The 8107-nt window shown below is 37.9% G+C and overlaps 1 long non-coding RNA gene across 1 annotated transcript; it reads right to left on the reverse strand.

The window, feature by feature from the left end:
• Positions 1 to 1455: 1455 nt before the first annotated feature.
• On the reverse strand, positions 1456 to 7697 carry LOC107052334. Its single transcript, XR_001464790.4, has 3 exons — positions 7535 to 7697; positions 6566 to 6739; positions 1456 to 4627 (listed from the first exon to the last, which is right to left on the reverse strand). It is a non-coding gene; the product is annotated as an uncharacterized LOC107052334 (long non-coding RNA).
• Positions 7698 to 8107: the final 410 nt, after the last annotated feature.

Genomic DNA, 8107 nt, shown 5'->3' on the forward strand with positions numbered 1-8107 from the left:
ATTTATAGGTTTTAATTTTGTTTCAGTCTTGCCTGAAAAAACATATAAACATATAAACTGTTTCTCAAAAGAAAGAACATTTTAAAATATCCTTTCTTTTATATATATTTTTACCATATTTCCACTGCTTGTATAATTTCTTTACAAGTTCATACCCTATCAGTTTGTTGTTGGTTGTGTTTGTTTGGTTTTAAGTGGGCTAGGTTTTAGATAGTCTTTGAGCCAAAGTCTGCGTAATCAGTCCTGCTAGCCTTGGAAAAGCTGCACTTACTGTATCAAAGCACTAAAGCTTAATTTAATTCCCAGATTCTTAAGTGGAAGTGTAAGAAAAGGATTATTCATCATTTTCTGTCTTTGAATTTTGTAACATCTCCCTTATGACTCTGCACTTCAGAATATCTGTAAAAAGAACATAGCTTCTGTGCAATCTCAGACCCAAGTGGTCATGGTAAATCAATGACATCCGGTGGAAATAGTTTTAGTAGTTTCATGTTTGCGCAAAGAATTAAACTTGTTTATGGAGTCTAGTACCTTTATACTATTTTGATAATGAACCCGTTCAAGTTCTCACCTTGATATTCAGGGTTCTCATTAGACTTGAAAAGCGATTGTCTTGGGGATTTCATCTCCTGACTGTCAAGATTCATTGTAGGGCCAAAAATCTCACACTGCCCACTGGGGAAAGAATGGCATAAATGCTACTTTAAATAGAGGCATTCTCAGGCTGTTACATGGAGCCCTTCTCTATACATAAGAATGTTGTTCAGAAAAAAAATGTAAACATTACCAATATGTAGCAGTCTTTCTACAGTAATTGCTACTTCTAGAAACAGTAGGTGAATGGTAATAGGTGCAAAAGCAAAATGAAGAAGGAAAGAAAAGCAAGCTATAGTCAGCGTTCTACAAGTAGTTGTGCAAGAACAATGAGTAGGCATACAAACTAGATTTGCTTTAAGCCTACCCTTGATTTTCAGTAATTTTTACAATGTGAGTAGAATAGCAACAATGGATAGTATGAATGAGCTTACATATCCTGACAGCTGAGTATGTGAAGACTGGGAGTTACATGTTTTGGGTTGGACACAGAGCTGTAAAACCTTAAGACAGAAGCTACAAATGAAAACAACAGAAAACACCTTTTCAGTGCTGTTAGGCTTCCAAATTAATTTCTGTTTAATGAGCAATTATTAACTACACCTCCAAGATCATATAAACCAATATAAATCATATATACAAACTATTTTTTTAAAATCTCTAAAATATGTGCCGCTGGCTTTTTTTCTTTATCTTTTCAACTGTATATAACATTGTTACTGACTCATCTAGTTACCTTGAGATGTAATTTGTACCGATCAGATTTCCAGGCAATTATCTTCTCATACCAAGTAGAGAAATAAATAATCTCTTTACTTTTAATAAAGTGTTGACATTTATTGATTTAATGTTCTTATGAATCTTCTCAGGAAGAGTTTCAAAATACAAAATCAAATGACTGAAAATTAAGAGATAACATTTTAACTAACTCAGACATTTTATCATTATGAAGTTTGCAGAAGAATAACATAGCACAACAGACCTTCTTGAAGATGTATAGCATCTATACTGCTAATATTGTCCTATTGTTTGCTTTTTGCATTACAGTATAGTTCTTTGTTCTGATCAAATAAATTAGTCACTCCATTCTGCAGTTCCGTTTTTGATGGTCATTCTCAAAATGCTAAAACACCAGTTGGAAAACAATTTCTCCACAGTCACTATGTACTTTTCTTTCCACTCCACTGTGCTGAATTTGTCTGAACAATTAGTAACGAAAGTTAGAAAGGAAAGAAAAGATTAATCTTGTACATAAAACATTGTCCTTGGACTGAAAAAGGTTTGGACTTACTTCTAGCTAAGGCTATATCCTTAAGCTAATCAATTAATTGATTTATATCACATTATTCCATGTTTAAACCAAGGCTTTTTCTATAACATAGAATATAGCCAAGTAGTTATGGGAGCCTAAAAAGAGTAAGCTATTGTTGATGCAAACCATTGTTATACATGAATTTCCACTCATATTTCTGTATGTACGTTTAAATGTTCTTAGTGGGCCATTTAAACAGTTTTTGATGCTTTTAGTGTAAGTTCAGCTACCACATATTCACAGGTTTGAAATACATTTCACTCATGGAAAGGCTACTTTTAAACTGTATTGAAAGTGATAACTATAAGAGATCAGACTGGATGAATTTTCCTAAAAATTTTGAACCACTAAATATTATTAATAGTCTTTCAAAGCTACCATAGTATTCCAGAAACCTAATTACAGATTTCTACAGGTAATTTAGAACTTTGCCCCTCTCTGTAACTTTCATACACTGTACACTATCAAATTTCTGCCAACAGCTCTTCTCTCCCAAAGTTTTTTTTTTTGTTTGTTTGTTTCTTTGTGTGTTTTTCTTTCCCTGCATATGATCCCTGTTGATTTTAACTTCAGGGCAAGAGAGATACCCTGGTGTGTGGCCTCTTGTCTAATCATCATTTACTTGTGCTCAGTTTATATTTAAAAAGACAATATCCTTCCAGATTGTTTTTGTTGTTGTTAATGATGATAGTGTTTATTTTTATTTTTATTTTTTTTTAAGTAACCTTCACATTTTTCCACACTGTTTGAGACAGAGAGCTACCTAAAATTAAGCTATTCCTTTTCAAAATTCTTATGTATGAGAGTAATGCTCAGGAAACAGATCATGGAGATTTTCTGCATTATGTTCTGGTCTTAATTCACAGATAATGTGTTTTGTCATCCACTGTAGTCTCAGACCACAGTGTATTTGAGTGTAACAACTACTGGTCTGTACTGAACTCCTGTCATGTCAAAAGCAAACTGAAAATTGAGAAAACAAAGCTTGCAATAGGGAAGTACAAACAGTTCTGCAGAAACTGCAAGGTGATGAGTTCTTGGGATAAATTTCCACATGCAGCCTGACATTTGAGTTCAGGAAGCAAAATCACTGTCAGAATTAGGCTTCTCCCTCCAGGGGCTTGGCCTCTACAGCCACACGGATCCTTGTGGCAGCCCTGGAATGACCTCACTGATCATGAGGGGGTTTTACCATGACACTGCACTGCTTTGTACTGAGTACCCACTGTGCTGAATGCGTTCTTTACCTCTTAAGAGTTTCCAGTTCACAGACCTGTATTTCATGTTACACTCAAATGTAACCTACCAAGCACCTCTGTGATTGAATTGTTTCTTCTTAGGCTTTCAGCCCTTGACTTTCATTTAAACATGGAAAGGGAGCAAGGGGTTGATATGCTATATAAAATTCCCAGTTCTGGAAATATTCAATGTGCCAGTTGAATTAACTATGTGGAGGAAAACTTTAAAAAAACAATTTTAGAAGAGTACCTGGGCTTTTTATGTTTTAATATTTTAATTCAAATGCAGATGATTATTTTGAGACTCTAGTTGTGTCTTTCTTGTTTGCCTGCTTTAGTTTCACTTCCTTCTGATGAGCTGAGGTGATATGTGAACCTCTCTTACTACAGAAACCAGTGACTGGCTATAGGTGCTATTCATACAAGCAAAAGCGGACTCCACAGTTTGACAATGTTTCTGCATTTTCCAAATGCCCACTCTCCCTTCACCTGCAATTAACTAGTAGTGTCAGCTCCTTCTTTCCCTGACTGTAGAAGATTACTATGTAGGAGAGCAGATGATATCTATTTCTTCTTCTCTCTGAGGGCATGATCCTGGGCTTTAATGAAGAATGAGTGTTTTTCTCACCTCAATCCCCCATTCTAACATAGGAATGTGGAGAAAAAAAATAAAGAGTGTGTGCTCTTATTGTTATTAATTTGATACTAGTAGCTTGGACATGAGTAGAAAACTGAAGTCAAGATGAGTATCAAAAGCATTTGAAGACATGCCCATATATACATACTCATACAGAAGAACAATGGACAAGCTTGTTCTATTGTGAGTGCAGGAAAAAGGTATTAAGATGCAAGGACAAGCAAATGAAAGCCAGTGGAAGATAACTGGAAAGGGACAAAAACAAAGCCCAGCTAAATATGTGTTCATTAGTCAATGATTATATTTATTTATGTGCTGAGAGAACTACGGCCTGAGTGAAAAGACATTTATTATTTGCAGAAGGTTTTCTGCTTTTCCTGCTGTCCTTGATAGCAACTATTGTTCCAGATGGAAGGAAATAAATAAATTTAAAAAACAACTGATTAGGAAGTATTGGAGTGAGCAGCAAGAGAGGACACTCTGATAACTTATTAAGGGCTCAGCAACTGAATTCTTGTGTCTTCAGTGTTTTGTTACTTTCATTCTCATTTTTCTTCTTCTTTCTGCCCATGGAAGGTTATATTTTTCTATAATTACCACAAGCAAATCTTTCTTTGGCAGCACATGTAGTGATTAATCGCATTTCCTTTATTGCAGCAGTGGATGGCTCTTGCGTATTCTCTCTTTATATATAGCCTTTAATTTTCTGTACTAAAGACAGTGAAGTAGCTTTCTTGTACTAACAAAGATAACAATTAGCTGCATAGGTTACAGAACTGGAGCTCTCAAACTGCCTGTGATCTTTTTGAGATCTAGATACTTCTCCTTAATGAATGTGCACAGCCACTGCAACAAGAAAAAGAAATGACATTTAAATACCTCAACTATGTTCCTTGGAGTGTGTAAGCCTGAAACAAATTCTTGATTTTCTCTTCTAAAATTTGATACTTTGATCGCCTGAACACGGAATGAATCATCCTGCTCATTAAAACTGGAACTGCCAATAAAAATGGTAATATAGAAAGGGCAGTGGTTCAGGGAAGAGAGGTTGATGCAAACTGCCAGGCTACTGGGGCTTAGGGCAGGTTTGGCTATGGATTCCTTGGTGTGACACCAAGCCATTCCATTCTATTTAAAACAGAAAATAAATATTCAAGACCTCTGAAGTTAGGTTTTGAAAAGACTAAGCACTAATTATATGTGGAGCCATTGCCCCCACAAATGATAAGAAACCACGAGTTTCAGTATGTGGGCATGACCTGTTTTGTTTCAACTAACTTAAGTTTTCTGTAAGTATGTGCTAGAATTCCCTCAAAAACCCATTCAGGTTTTAGGCATTTTACCAAAAGGAACACAACATGCCAGACATCTTACTTTCTTAAGACCTGTCAGTGCAAGATGCTTTTTCCACACACTTCTCACTGCCAGATCCCCAAAAGATTAGTACATACTGCAGAAAACTGAACCATGGTGTAGGGCAGGCATGTCCAACCAGTGGCTTGAAAGCCTCATGTGGCCTGGTACAGTTTGCACTGTGTTCTGTGCCCCCTGCTGCTGCATCATCATGGTGGTGGCTCTGCTCAGGGAGCTCAACAATCACTCAACACCATCTGAAGATAAATGCACAGTTAACCCTACCTGGGCTGAAACCAGGGCACAAGGGGATAGTGCAGTGCTAACTTATGGTAAATGAGCTTATGATTTTGATACAATTGCTAAATACAGTCCTGTGAACAGAGAAAAATTATACAGCCATGCTTTCTGTTGTGATAAAGGAATTTGAAAATGTTTCAAGATTGCAAAACAAACAAACAAAGAAGCATGGTTTATTTGCAACTCCATTATTAGTTGATATAAATACATTACCTGCAAATTTCCAGATGGAATGTGTAGAGTTGCAATCAAAAAATGGATTATGTCTCTCTAACAGACTTCTGTAAGCCCTCACTTCAAAATCATACCTTATTCATGTCACTGCTTTTTGCCAGTATGTACAGTTCTGAACAATTAATTTCAAGAATAAAGTGGAAGAAAAGTAAAGTTTCATCAAAAATCCCCGATGAAGACCTTGAGAACTCTAAGATTTGAGACCATTGCCACTGAACGAGCTTCATGTTAGTTTCACAAAAACAAAATCAAATGTATCCCACTAGTTTTATGTTTTTTGTTTCTCCCTTTTTTAACATTTTAAGAAAAAAAGTATAAATTAAAATGTTTTGCTACTTATATACATTAACTGTAGTATATATTTTAGAGCTGCTCTGGAAGTAATGCCTTCTATTTTATTATGATGGTCCACAAAGTCAGAGGTGGATGTTGATGGTACAGCCATAGAAGCTGAACCTTCCCACCAATATTCCATTCAATTCTGTCACTGTGCAACAGATGGCAGAAGAGAGGCAGTCTGACAAAATGATGTCTGACATGGAAGTGCCAGTGTAAAAAAGATGTGTCATTAAATTGCTCCATGAGGAAAAAATGGCACTCATTGACTTGTTGAATGTTTCTGGAGACCAAACCATGAATGTGAGCACAGTGATATGGTGTATGGTGTGTTTCAGCAGTGGTGACTGTGACAGTGCGTCACCTCTTCTGGTACAGACTGTTGTGAATACAGCATGAAGACTCTTGTTCATCACTGATAAAAATGCACAGATAATGGTGGTAACTATACTGAAAAAGAGTGTTCTGTGGTTGAGAATTTTCTCTGTTAAATAGTGCTATTGTATTCTTTGTGCCTGTTGTAGTTAGTATAGAAATAAATAGGAGATGTTTCAGAGCAACCTTGATAAATGCAGCCAAAGGCAATTCCTCTTTCCTCACTGCAGCGCAGGCAAGCTAAAAGGTTGGACACTCATGCTGTAGGGAAGGGCAGAAGCAGCTGAATACTGTGGTAACCACAAAGGAATGGGAGGCATACTAGATTGTTCAGCTCTCCTTCAGGTCAAGAGATACAGACTAAAAAAAAAAAAAAAAAAAGACTACTTAAAACTGCAAGTATACAGTAATATAAGAGTGACTAATGGATTAATGAGAAGACTGAGCTACCTTTAATAAGACTGCACTTAGCCATGAGTATTTTCCCCAGCTGTTTTTGTGTCTTAAGTAGCTTAAGAACATCTAATATACCCTGATTTTCTTACTGGTATACCTCTTCATTTTACCTGTTTGCATTGTACTTGATGCCTACTTGACTGACTTGTAGTAGTGTAACAGTGGATGACCAGGAGTTCTTGCTGTTCTCTACTGAAATTTTTCTATTTCTCACTAGTCATTTTATTTACTTTAATATTAGGTCATTACATTATTTCTATTCACAATCTCCCAAATTCATTGACTAACTTTTCTGTGGCAACTGTGAATTCTGAGGCAGTAGCAGAATATATGTGAGAATATACATCTCATGATGTATGTGAGAGACATGAAATGTATAGTATTCTGACTGGTGAATCCCATGCTCTTTTTTTGCTAATTTATAAGAACTGAATGTGACAATAGAGTTGGTAAGTTTAGAATCATAGAACTACAGAGTCACAGAATATCCCAAGTTTGACAAGACTCACAAGGATCAAGTCCAGCTCCTGGCTCCACAAAAGACCACACAGAAGTCAAACTTTATGTCTGAGAGCATTATCCAAATGCTCCCAGAACTCTGTTAGCTTGGGGCAGTGACCACTGCTATTGGGAGCCTGTTCCAGTTCCTTCCCACTCTCCGGTGAAGAACCTTTTCCTAACCCCCACCATAACCCTCACCTGTTGCAGCTTCATGCAGTTCCCTCAGATCCCATTGCAGTCATCAGAGAGCAGAGCTCAGCGATGCTGAGGTTTGCTGCTTTGGAGCTGTCCCAGCCAGAACCGCAGCGACTGATCGTGAGTACAAGGGGGTTTCGGTAGGTTCCTTCATCCAGGGAGCCCCGAGATCACAGAGCAGCCCGGCAGGCCTCACAAGAGCGGATGACGTGAAGTGGGCGTTGCCAGGGCAACGGCTCCGCATCCATGCCCTCTGCCTAGGAAAAGCCTCGGGGACAGAGAGGAGGAGCAGGGCGTGTGAATCACGTGGGCCGTTCAGACGAGGTGAAACGGTAAGCTGCCTAATCGCGAGACTACACAGGGAGGTGGGTTGTTATCTTGCTGTGAAGAGAGTGTTTTTCAAGGCAAACCCTGGGCGAATCATCGAGCAGGCAGGGCGGGGCACCTTGCCATATAGGAGGGGGCTTAGCACTTAGCACTCAACAGGTCACTTAACAGGTCGTTGCTCTCTGGACGCAAGGAGGTGCAACCGTGCTCACCACACGGCGGCAAGCTGCTGCTAGAAGGAATGTGGAA

The sequence above is a fragment of the Gallus gallus genome, chromosome Z (genome assembly GCF_016699485.2).
Source record: "Gallus gallus isolate bGalGal1 chromosome Z, bGalGal1.mat.broiler.GRCg7b, whole genome shotgun sequence".
NCBI classification, from domain to species: Eukaryota; Metazoa; Chordata; class Aves; order Galliformes; family Phasianidae; genus Gallus; species Gallus gallus.